The 13,953-nt window shown below is 36.6% G+C and overlaps 1 protein-coding gene across 5 annotated transcripts in view; it reads right to left on the reverse strand.

The window, feature by feature from the left end:
* The window catches only part of LOC129775135 (stress-activated protein kinase JNK), a 235,823-nt gene that overhangs the window by 150,704 nt on the left and 71,166 nt on the right, over positions 1-13,953 (reverse strand). The gene's annotated exons all lie outside the window — the stretch shown is intronic.

Consider the following 13,953-nt stretch of genomic DNA (forward strand, 5'->3'; position numbering starts at 1 on the left):
GATCTCAGTGTTTTGACAGGAACGACTCAGATTAAAATGAATCATTCAGATCTCACCTAAACGATATTGAGCAATCCGAAGTCTATATGTTCCCTCACACATAGACACTGAAAAATTAATTCAGCCAGCCTCGACTCGTACGTGTTCTTCTCTCAGCATGTGGAAACAAAAATGATTGTTTTCCCAACTCATAATCCAAAGTTATCCAATATATCTGCCGCTGCGTTGGAGGGACCCTCTTTCTAACACCGGATTGGGCCGTTTCGAGTCGATTAACATAACTTTTGTGCTTTTATTGTTCTCGCATGCAAAAAAAAAACCCTCCGAGCGGTTCTGTGTTGGATGCAGATTTCGAGAAGCGTTATTGCCCATAGAAGGAGGGGGGCTCGAACATGGCGCAAGGTGCCTTTGTTCGAACCTGAAATGGAAGCACTCTTAGCGAGTAGAATTTTAATGCTAATGCATTTGTAAGCCCTTCCCAATCCCTCGCACTCGCACGAGGACGTGACGCAGACGGCAGACGGGTATATACGCAGTTGTCTGATGGTTCGTTTCTCGACTCGAGATTTCCCAGGATTCCAAACGTTTTGCCTCGGGATGTGGAAATTTAACAACTTTTCTCCCTCGTTTACAGAAAAACGAGATATAAAATGAGCACACTATCTTTTCGCCCAGGAAAAGGTACAATATGTTAACTCATTTTAAAAATAATCTTTTCCCGTGTGCACGGCTTTTAAGTGGCTGGAATCTCAAAGCAGCCAATCTAGACATGGAAACTTTCGGAAAACTAATTAGAAAGTTTATCACCGCAATGTTTCATTTCCCTGGTTCCACCCTACCGGTTTGCAATAATTCGAATTGCAAAACTTACCACCACCCCCTCCAATCGCAACCAATTTCTGTGCAACGCTTTTACTTACTTACAATAAAAGTTTCACCGCCCGTTTTCCATTATTTCTACTCCCAAGTCGAGTCGATTTTTTATTTTTCACCCAGGTGCAGCAAAAGACTGTTGTTATGCACAGGAATTCTCGCGTAACTTTTGAAAAGGTCCAATGTAACATTTTCGTCAACTCGAGAAAAACGAAGTTGAATACCTATACATTATCACGCGAATTGTCTTAAAAGCTTTCGATCTTTATCGCTACTTTCACCACTAGCAGTCAAGAATAACTCTGAAAAACCAATCGTATCTGTTGTTCCGTGATTTGAGATTAAAGTTGAAGACTAGGAGCGAAAAATGTTACATTGGACCTTTTGACTGCCCGCATTTGCACATTGGACATATTACGTTGCACGATAAGAATTTGAAACTAATTACTAAACAACAATCCAAATAACAGCTTTTCATTCTAAAGGCAGATTATTATTGTTATCACTCGTCGAATTGCACTAAAATCGGTAACAACACATGTAAGAAACAAAAACTCAAAACGACCGAAGTACGACTTCGTATTGTTTTGACTGCTTTGTTACTTCGGACGTTTCGGGCGTTGGAGAAAAGAGGCGTCCGAAGTAACAGCCGGGCGCATGAAATCCGAATCTGTACATTGGATATTTTTTGTATCGGCGATAAAAAGATGAAGAAGATAGATACATGAACGATTATTTTTGTAATACATTCAATGATTGAAAACTAATAGCGTGCATCCATTAACTCGATTTGTTTACATTTGTTACATAGGACTTTTTCAAAAGTTACGCGAGAATTCTGTTTATATTTTTATCGATGGCAAACTGCTTACCGGAGGAGACAGATGAGCCAACATTAATTAGGGAAATCAATCATTCGATCGAATGGAGTGATTTCATTATCTGTCAAGATGTTGTTGTGGAAGTTATTGCTCAACGTCTTGGGATATTTACCTGGAAGAAGAGAAGAAAAAGAAGGTCATTGATGATGCTTGAGTGAGCAAATTAAATAAATATACGTATCAGATTATTCGAATTAAATATATGTTTTCTATAATCGTCTAAAACTGGATAGATTCAAAATATCCCTGGATGGAGCCAAGCTGTCCATTTTTCTGATTTGTTCTTCAATATTCTTGTTCTCACACTTTACAATATTTTTATTATCTTATTTCGGTGATTGAATGAATGCCATTTTTTCACACTTTACAATATTTTTATTATCTTATCTCGGTGATTGAATGAATGCCATTTTCTGTCATTTTCATTTTTTTCAATTCCCTCCTTGAATCTCTATCTGACTTTAATTTTATTTGTGACACTTTCTGAAAAAAACATTGCTCTTTTCGATTTCATTTTCATATTTTTGGGTTTTTATTTTCATTATCATTTTTGTTTCTTTCATTTCCATATATTCCCCTTTCCACTTGAAAATCAAAGTGATAAGATCTTTTAAACGAAATCGAAGGTTTAGTTGTGATTTCAGTCAAAATAACGTAATAAACATACAGTGTCGGACAATAGAATAGGACCACAGCTCAATCCAAAACAGAAAGTGACAAAACTTTGAGAAAAAAATTTCCATTTTATTTTATTTTATTTATTCATTTCGTCAAACAAATGTAGACTACAAACTTATACACTAATGTTACAATGTTTTCTTAGGTTAAATATTATTTTTGCGGTACATGTTTCTTTTTAGCTGTTTTTTATTCATTGTTGTGTCAATTATTTCGCAGTGCTGATTGTATATTCGCATCATGCGATTGATAGGGGCGTTATTTGCATAATTTGTTCTGGATGTTTTGGTTAGAAACAAATTTCGCGTTCTTAGTTGACGCCCAGGTACATAGAAATTTAGTTTTTCTAGTAATTCAGCTGACTGTACTCGTTGCGAAATTAGGTCATTAACAAAAGAAAGCATTGCAAATTCACGGCGTTCTTTTAGTGTTTGGATGTTTATGAGCATGCAACGTGCTTCATATGAAGGAAGTGGAAATGAGGTCCAGTTGAGTTTACGAAGTGCAAATAGAAGAAACTGTTTCTGGACTGACTCAATGCGTTCTTCATGTACGACCATATACGGGTTCCAAACGATGTTACAGTATTCCAGAATAGGCCTCACATATGTAATATATAAAAGCTTTATTGTGTATGGGTCCTGGAAGTTATGTGAGAAGCGTTTGACAAAACTTAACACACTATTCGCCTTATTTATTACAGAGTTGTAGTGTTCTATGAATGTGAGTTTACAGTCCAGGACGACGCCTAGATCTCTAACTATTTCACATTTTTCTACATTTTGATTTCCAAGACATATTACAATATTTGGTACATGTTTTTTTCTGCTAAATGTTATAGAGTTGCACTTATTCACATTCAGTGTTAGTAGATTTTTATCACACCAAGTATGGAATACATGTATTTCGTTTCGAAATGCTTCGATGTCGTTTTCATTTCCAATTTCCGCGAAAAGCTTCATGTCGTCGGCATACACAAGTACATTGATACGCTTGAGAACGAAGGAGATGTCATTAACGTACAGAATGAAAAGAAGAGGACCAAGATGAGAGCCTTGTGGGACTCCCGAAGTGACTTTTACTGGATTTGAAAGAGAATTTTGAAAATGAACAATTTGTTCACGGTTTGTTAGATAAGAATTGAGCCAGTTTAAGAGTCTTTGTTTCATTCCTATTTTCTGCAATTTGAAGAGTAGTAATGGAATGTCGATGCGGTCAAATGCTTTACTGAAGTCAGTGTAAAGAGTTTCTACGTGTTTGCCATTTTCCATTGCATTCAAAATAAAAGTCACAAAAGCCAATAGATTAGTTGCAGTTGAACGGCCTTTGAAGAAGCCATGTTTCATACACGTAATTCTATTCTTTACTTGTTGGAAGACCTTTTCGTTGACTATTGCTTCGAATAGTGTAGGAATGTAAGAGATAATGGCAATTCCACGATAATAACGTACGTCAGATTTAGCGCCTGATTTAAAGATAGGTACCAAAAAAGATTGTTTCCATTTTTCTGGGAATATTCCAGTTTGCAGTGACATATTGAAAATGCAATGTAAGGGAAGGGTGAGTTCCTCAGCCAGGTTCTTTAGGAATATAGGTGCTATTTCGTCAGGTCCTGGTCCTTTTGTTCCGTCTAATTTTTTTAGTGCATGGCATATTTCCTGTTGTGAAAGATAGTTCACCGATATGTCATTTGGATAATCCGGTAAAAATGAAAAGTAGTTCCGATCGCGATTTTCTTCGGAAAATGTGGTATATACTTCCTGAAAGAAATTTGCAAAGAGATTACAAATTTCGTTCGAAGAATTCCTCACATCCTCATCGAGATGCATCTGCGATGGGAAGTTATTGCTTTTGAGCTTAGACTTTACGTAATTAAAGAATTTTTTCGGGCATGATTTGACTTCAGTTTCGACCTTTCTACTGTACTCTTCGTGTGAACTTTTAATTGCAAAATTTAATTCTTGGCAAATATTTTGATATTCAAGCAAATTTTGATGACTTTTGTCTATTTTGTATTTTTTATGTGCTTTTTGTTTTTTATTCTTTAGAGTGGGCGATGGACCCAACTCCAGCCGATGAGGTTCACTTTGGTCTCATCCGACCACAGCACATTTCTCCATAGTTTCTCCTTTTCCGGGTCCATCGCCCACTCGGCTGTGCGTATATGCCCCAGTATACAAATAAAACATTCAAACATGGAGGAGGTAACATCATGGTGTGGGGGTGCTTTTCTTGGTACGGGGTGGGTCCCTTGTACTGGATCGACCGGACCAGCATCTCTACGTCCAGATACTTCGGGAAGTAATGCTGCCACACGCCGAGTGGGAGATGCCCCTAAAATGGAATTTACCATTTTGTAAATGGTTTGATGCACTTAAATGGAAATTTTTTTCTCAAAGTTTTGTCACTTTTTGTTTTGGATTGAGCTGTGGTCCTATTTTATTGTCCGACACTGTACGTAATGATTATTTCTAAAAGTAATAAATAATCATTCTGAAATTTTTATGAGAATCAAACTTAAATTACGGTGAACAAGTCAGGATACCAGCAGAATCAAATATTCAAGTCGAATATTATGACGCTTAAGGTGAGAGATTGTACTATTATAATCACATTAAAATAGAACTAAAATTAGGTTTGAGAAATAATTCATTGCTATTAGGTCATCTTCACGGGGTCTATAGAACGAACCTATAATCGTAAATTTCATTATATATTTTCTAATTGTTACAAAACGAATTGTCATACATTTTAGCTTTGATTTGTCACTAAACAACATAAATTGTAGAAGATTTTACTATTATCATTCTCTGTATTCAATTTTGCTTTCCTCATGTATTTCAACTACCTTTTTCCTTTATTACTTTTTTCAAATAGTTTAAATGCTCGATTGCATTAGTCGAATTTTCTTATCTTGATTTTAATATAGTTCTTCGTCGTTCATTTAATTCATTCATTTAATTATTTTTATTTTTTTAATTTCATTTTAGTTTTTTATTTTCATTTCTATTTTTCACTTATTTCCTTCATTTTCTTTTTTTCTACATTTTCACTCCCATTTTCTCTACCTTTGAATTTTTATTTTCCCAAATAATTTTTTGCTATATCGCAGCTAGTTTTCTCTAATTTTCGCTTTTTTCGTTTTCATTTTATTTCTTACGTTAGCTAAATCTTTTCTCTCTTTTACGATTTTCATTTTTTGTACCTTATTTTTTACTATTAAACACCTCATATCTTCTATAAATTATAACTGTTATTTTTCTGCTGTTTTCGTTCCACAAATACATGTTTTATTTTAATTTTCTTGTTTTGTTCTTATTTTATTTCTTCTCTCTTGTTTTCATTCTATAATTTTAATTTCTATTTATTCATTTTATTTTTTTCTGTTTTCATTTCCATTTTCCTTTTATTTCTTGCATTTCTATTTGTTTATACATTTCTTTTTTTATACATTTCAATTTCCTCTACTTTTAAGTTCCGTATTTGTTTTTTTTATTTCTTGTCTCTCGTTTCGTTTTTTCTTTTTTCCCATTTCCATTTTATTTCCCACGTTGCCATTTTCTAATTTCTTTCCGGTTTTAAGATTTTCTTTTTTGTATCTTATTTTTTCACTATAGATTTTCTTTTACTTTTTACAATATTTTTTTCTCTTTTATAGTGACTTTCAACACATTTCGGCTGGTTCGTCACTTTTACTTCCATTTTTGGAAGAATATCGGGAGTGAGAATTGAACTCGCGATCTCTGCGTGAGAGGTATGGATGTTACCACTAGGCCAGATCGCCTCCGCTTTTTACAATTTATTACTCCCATTCTTTCTGTTCTTTTCGTTTCATTCATGTATTCAGCGCGTATATAATTTCATTCCTGATATTCACATTTAAATTTTTTTCATCTTTTTATTTTATTGTTTTGTTTTTGTTTGTTTTTCCTCTAATAAAATTCATATTTTTTTGCAAAAAAACATTGCTATTCGTTCTACCATTTGAATTTAATTTTTGGGACCTCAATTTTGATGTCCTTCATTGTTAGGTTCTCTCTTTTCTTTTTTCATTTATTTTTCTGATTATATTCTCCTTTCTTTCGTTTTAATGTTCCTTTTTTCATTTTGACTCCCACATTCTATTTGTTTTTGTTTACATTTCCATTTTCAATCTATATCTTTTGGTTTCATTTATTTTATGTTTATTTCCTCCCTTTTTTTCCTCTCATTTCCTTTACACGTTTTTCGGCAAAGGAATTACTATTTCTTGCAGTTTTGCCCCCACTTTTTCTTGATACCAATGTAAATTATATTTAAGTTTTTATTTTCATATTCGTTTTGTCGTAAATATGCAGATATGGCCTTACAGGAGTTACTCGAGAAGAAGAAGGATATCAAAGTTGGGATGCAAAAAATCAATCGCAGGAGGAAATGAAGAATTGTGACCTAAAGAAATAAATGTAAAATGAAAAAAAATTAAAATAAATGGAAGGGGTAACAAGATAGCTATCCTTTTACAAAGATGTTGGATAAATAAAATAAGAGAAAAATACAAAAAAAAACAAAAAATATATATAAAAGAAGAAAATAGAAACGAGAATGTCGAAAAATTGTAAATGAAAGCAACAGAAAACAAACAGTTAATAGGAATGAAGACAAAACATTTAGATGAGAATGCAACTAGAAAAGAAAAAAGGGAACGTAAAAAAAGGAAAACATGAATAAGAATAGAAAAGGAATCAGAACGAAAATTAGCAAGGATATTATTATTGAAGTGCTATACAACAAACGAAAATATGAAAATTTCAAACGAAGTAAGAATATGGATCGTTTTGGCGAAGGGGGTTAAAAATCCTTTTTCAGATATTTATTTCTTTTATTTTTCGTTCGTACCCTTATCTGAACATTAATTTGTTGATTTTCTCTTCCATTTTTCGTTTGTCTTTTCTGCCGCTCTTTGTCGTTTTCATTTTTGTATTCGATTCGTACTTGTATATCGTCTTGCATTGATTATTCCTATTTTTCTGAATAATTTACTTTTATTCATTTTTGATTTTGTTTGAATTAGACCCACGAGATTTCTTCAGATTCCGTTTCCTGTAGTATACAAATAAAAAGAAAAGAAGAACTGAATTGAGCACTCTCGGACCACGGACCTCTTTAAAAAAGGGTAGGTGACGATGAGACAAGAAAGGAAAAAAATATATAGGGGATTGTGTCCAAGACACGACCACATTGTTGACGTAGGACCACTAAAAACATTCATCTAATTCGCTTGTTTATTACTTCCGATATTATTTTAGATTAATTAAGAATCTGATAATTTACTGTTTAGTGCATATTTTTTAAAACCCCCTTACTCTTTATTGTAAACCAAAATCAACTATATATCAACAAATATATCAACATAATGACGAGAAACGCATACAGGGAAACTTCGATATAACGTACCCTCGATATAACATCACTCGATATAACGTACACATTATCAAAGTCCAAAGGAATAATTTTTTGAATATTTTTTTCCTGATAAAACAATGAATTATATGGATTTTGATACTAAAGATTGTGTTGTACCTTCAACCAATCCCGAGATACGACTGTTTTGTGATTTCGGATTCTAAATGAATCAAACTTCAGTCAACAGAACGAAGGAAAACATCATGAGAAAAGTTGTTTTCGTCCTCTAATTTAATTTATTCATCAACCTTACTCAAACAGCAACACAATAAGGTAATATAAGCTACGTTTCAGAGTTCTTTATTATGCTTCGATATAACGTACAATTCGATACAACGTACAATTTTGAAAGTAAAATGTACGTTGTATCGGAGTTACCCTGTAGTTCTCCGGTGTATTCTTTTTTCACTTGAATATAATGACACACGATTGGTATGTAAATTCTGCTTTTCTCATGCGTTACATAGGATTCAAACTTAAATGTTAATTCTTTTGTTGAAATTTGATAATTTAAAGAAATTGAGACGAATGAACTGCTAAAGTATAAAGTCTCTATAATCAAACATTCACTCATTCTCACTTGTTGTGGAATGCCAATTGAATTATCTCTCTCAATATTATTTGAGGCCTTGAAAAATGCCATTTGTAATTAAGGAGAACTTTTAGCTCTAAAAGAACTACACTGGCACAATTAGAAAATCAAAACCAACACCCACGTAGCCGTTCAGAAGGCAATTTGAGCGTCTTCAAGAAAGGCCATTGTCTGCTTGCTGCCTAAAACGAAACTAGAATCTCACATAGAACCCCTCTTATACCCCCGCCCGGTGCAACTTTTGTGCAAAAGCGAAGCTTCACTAACAAACGTTTCCAAAGTATCTGAAGAATACGGTGAATGCGGAAGCAATTCGGAGCCAAATTCATGCAATTACACACGATATTCGGATTTTTCCATTTTTTTAATAATAACAAAAGTTGCTTCACTCTCAATGCTGTAACTCACGAACCAATAGACCGATTGCTGTCAAATTTTGACACGTATCTATTGAAAGATGGTGCTTTGTGATAGTCAAGTACATTTTTGCAAGAGGCGCCATCTAGACGTCAACCTTATGATCTTTTCAGCCATACTGTTAATTGTTATGAACATGCATTTCTGAGCGAATTGGACGCGATTGATCCGCATGGCAACAGAGTAACAACTGAATTCCGTTCCACCCTGTATTGTATCATTGTTAAACTCGAAGGTTAATTAAGGAGTCCACGAAAAAATACAAATTAATGTTCTATTTTTGCTGTCATATCCAATATTTCATGACAACATAATTGTCAACTGCTTGCTACTCCTCGCAATTGAAAAGTGGTAGTCTACAAGTCTCGTAGAAACATCTCCGGAAGATTTAAAAATTCATCCACAGCTCAATTCCCGGACCCATAATCTTCCATGTACAATGTAATTAAGCGATACTATTCCGACTGGTGTGCCCAATTATAACGGCTTCCCCTCGCTATACGTCCCATAGGCCATTGTGGTGCCACATATTTTTTGGCTTTGACAGTTTTGCTATCAAATCCACACCGCGCTCCCTATTGCAGACAGACTTGCTAATATCTTACGCAAAATACCAAGAAATAAATTATAAATGTCCCGCTCCCCCTCTCGTGATTACTTTATGTTTGTTAGTCTTAGTTATTTTGCTGTTTGCTTTTAACATAAGAAACGCCTTCGGCACCGAGACCGGCAGGCTTCTCATCCCACGGCGCTAAATTATATCAACTTCGTTTTTTCGGAGAGGAGTAGTATTAAATATGCTTTAATTTCCTTTCGGCGTTCGAAACGTTAGGCGGTGGGAGTGGAATTCCAGTGGATGGGAGAGAACATAATTGGCCTAACATCCGTTGCCAAATGTCAATTACTGGTGAGTGTCTCCATACGGCCATTAATCGGGGAATGAATTTCGAGTCGTGCTATACACACAAAGGATATTTTGGGTATCGATTTACATCGTAATTATTTCACGAGAAGAAACAGTGGTACATTTTCAAAACCCTACAACACTATCGCCGTTTCTGACAGCACTCACAACATCATGGGAGAAAGCATGCGCAGGACATTCGATTAATTCGCACAACAAAACAACATCAAGCAGTGCCTCGAGGGAAGAGCACGCATTCGCTTTCTTCCTTTCACTCTAGGAATGTGTGCTCTGCTGCGAGACGATATTGCCATTCCCCATTGCCGATGTTATTGTAATGGATAGCAGCGTTCGTTTACAGCTGGGATCGAGCATCAGAAAGGACTACTTTACAAGCTTAATCACTTCAACATTCGTACGTTTCGTACACTATTCTTAGTCCTTGCCGGATGCTGCTCCATCTTTGTGCTTAGATTTTTTTTTCGAATGCTCTCCATGTCTTGGACGGGAAATTGCCCACACGAAAATGAATGCCTTTAGCATTGAATCGTGCTTTTTTATGTTTCATTGTAGGCGTTGTTTTCATTACTGCTTCATGAAGTGTCATGCATTTCTCTGCTAGCTCTACGACCTTTGGTTCTATTTTTAGCACTCAAATGTCCTTCCCGAATACCGTAGAGTGCACCACGCCGTGACCACAACCTCCCTTTCATCCTTTTTCCAGTGCCAAGGTAGTCGACTGATGCTGCGGATGTTGCCATCAACTGATTGCTAACGGCAAATGTGTGATGACACAAAGCAAGACTCGCCAACTGATGTAAAATACTGCAGATACTGATTTTCATTGGTTCAGCTTTTTTTCTACTCTCTCTCTCTCTCTCTCATCATTTTGTATGCTTCATTTGAAACCAATGAATGGCGTGTGCTGCCTTCGATGAGAGGGAAAAAAATCCACAAAATCAACCGAGAGGGAAAGACACAGGAAGAGAGCGACGATGGAAGGGATGGATGGATGGATGGATGAATAGACACACAGGACGAATCGCCACGAGCGGTCGACCTTTTCGGTTCTTTTATTCTTGTGGGAAACTGTGTTTTCATTGGCTTGATTTTCATTTTCAGCTTTTCTTTAGCTTTGGCAAATTCGCAATCAGTTTCGGGCCTCTCGGTATTGGCATTCAGTGCCGGTCCAGCGGAAAAGGTCAGTCGGTAACGGTTGAGTGCGGAGATGGGGCTGAATACAGTAGTGTGAGATCGGATGCGGGTCGTAAAAGTTTCCCTCTAAACTGCATTGCCGAAATTGTTGGCGATAAGATGCTGCACACGGTGGACATTCTGACGGCGATTGAATGATGTCCTGGCAAGCTGAATTTGTCTGAAGGCTGAAATAAAGGGTGTGTCACATCAAATTGCATCACGGAAAAAACGCTGTAGAAATTCGCCCAGTAGACCGATCCTTTTGAAAATTTTAGACAGTAAAATAAAAACTATAAAACAACTTTTGGCATTTTATTTTTATTCATACTTCGAGCCCAAGCCCGTATGCTCGCACCTTCCTCTTTACCCCGTCCATAAGGTTCTGTACAACGTCAGGTTGTAGTTTTTTTGACGTAGGACTACGTCTTTCATTTCTATACCGGGGTGTAAAACCAAACTTTAGAGAACGAAAGCGTTACGCCGGAGACCGAGATTTTGAGCGTTAATAGCTCTTAAACAACTGAACGAAATGGTATGATAAACACTTCATTTGAAAGATAAAATGTCTACGCGTCATATACTTGTTACTTTTTCATCCAAAAACTTGTTTCAATAGTCTTAAAATTGCTTTCAAAACAGGCTATTGAAATCACCAATCGGTATATAAGCAAGCGCCGCTCGTAAACCCACTCAGTTATGATTGAACAGCGATTGGAGCATGTTGTCGCTGTTGTTGTGAAGCTAATTTCGTTTATCATGAAAGCGCTGATGAACGGTGTCACCAAGAGCCTGTTTGTGCACCTAAGGCCAAAAGGGAATCCATTAGGAGGAGAGTGATGCCACGGTTCCGCTTGAAACATCGGAGCAGCCGCCACACACACACACACATACACGCGCGGAATTCTCGTTGCTGAAAAATAATCTGCCAGTTCCCCTGGGAATTGAAAAATACATTCATGCGAAATAGTTTATTTTAATGTTTTCTATCCATATAACACTGCAACCAAATACATTTGGTTTTGTTATTTTTCAATCAATCGCAATTAACAGGAAAGCTTCTGAATATTTTTTTCCCCATCAGTGGAAATTTTCATATCCAATATTGCATAACATGAAAAACGGAAAATGTTTCACATCGCGAAAATCAAGTCATTTTCGAGCGATTATTTGCTTTCTACTCATATAATGCTGCGACCAAATACATTTCGTTTTGGATTTTTTCAATCAAGTGCGATCAACGTAAGACCACGTCTTTCGGAAATTTATTAGAGGTGCAATGAATCTTTAGGAATTCCCGCTCTACGCGCACTGACAAACAAAGTTTACTCAACAATTTCTCAAACTAGAAATGGGTGTTGTGAGAAAGGATTAGCGAACGCGAAAACGACAAACGGGAGAAAGATACGTTTGGAGGTTGAAGGAAATTGGCAGAAAACTTCTTCATTCTATCATTCAAATAATGTGATTAATACCACATCGTTTTGCCAGAAAGAGATTATTAATGCTCAAAGGAGGAATCGAGTCCTCCGAGGAAATTACCCAGCGCAAATTAGAGTCGACTATCGATTGCAGCATTCGTACACAAATAATTTTATAATGCATTTTCACCAAAGTTATTTCTTCGGATATATTCACTACATCATGTCATGTATTTCATATTCTTCATTAAGAAATCCATATCCATGGCACCTACCGGTAACGAATTATTATCGAAACCACGATTTTCGATAAATGCTCCTTTCAGTTCGGCCTGTAAAAAACTTTTCTGTACTCTAATCCATCAAATTTGGAGCCCTGAAAAGGGCCGTTGATTATATGCTAAGCTAATATAGCACGCTCTCCTCGGATACAATGGGCCAGCTGGATGTCCTTGGGCATGATGTGACGTGTTTTGCATGGATAGCACACAAATTGGTATCTTCGAATAAGCCTCCTTCAGCGTCATAGCCGCGGAACTTTGGAAGCGCAAGTCGGTTTTGAAGTCCTGAGCAATTCCACGAACCAAATGCTGCAAAGGTAGCTTGCGGATCAGCAATTCGGTCGACTTCCGATAGCGATGAATTTCACGCAAAGTTCCCGGTCGATAGCGATGTGGCTTCTCCACCTATCCTGCTACTGGTGCGCTTATCCGAGCTGACTTCGTGTGCCTTACCACCGAATGACTAACGAGATCGAGTCCTCACGGTGCGAGAGTAGAGTAAGAAATGAACGAAAGCAAAGGAAGCGTCATTTTATAAACCATAAAAGTATAGAATCTAAATCCCACCCTTATTATATTCGTGAGTATACAGTAAGCTTATACAATAAAGAGGGTGGGGTTTACATTCGATTCTTTTATGTTTTATAAAATGACACTTCCCTTGCTTTCGTTCATTTCTTACTCTACTCTCGCACCGTGAGGACTCGTTTCATCGGGACTAAGCAGACAGCTCGTTAGTCTTTCGGTGGCAAGGCACCACGAAAGCAGCTTGGATAAGCGCATCAGCCGCAGGAAGCGTGAAGAAGCCACATCGCTATCGACCGGGAACTTCGCATGAAATTCGTCGCTATCAGAAGTCGACCGAATGGCTGATCCGCAAGCTACCTTTGCAGCATTTGGTTCGTGGAATTGCTCAGGACTTCAAAACCGACTTGCGCTTCCAAAGTTCCGCGGTTATGACGCTGCAGGAGGCTTATTTGAAGATACCAATTTGTGTGCTATCCATGCAAAACACGTCACATCATGCCCAAGTACATCCAACTGGCCCATCGTATCCGAGGAGAGCGTGCTATATTAGCTTAGCATATAATCAACGGCCCTTTTCAGGGCTCCAAATTTGATGGATTAGAGTACAGAAAAGTTTTTTACAGGCCGAACTGAAAGGAGCATTTAGCGAAAATCGTGGTGTCGATGATAATTCGATACCGATAGGTGCCATGGATATGGATTTGATAATGAAGAATATGAAATATATGACATGTTGTAGTGA

Source organism: Toxorhynchites rutilus, chromosome 3 (assembly GCF_029784135.1).
Source record: "Toxorhynchites rutilus septentrionalis strain SRP chromosome 3, ASM2978413v1, whole genome shotgun sequence".
NCBI lineage: Eukaryota > Metazoa > Arthropoda > Insecta > Diptera > Culicidae > Toxorhynchites > Toxorhynchites rutilus.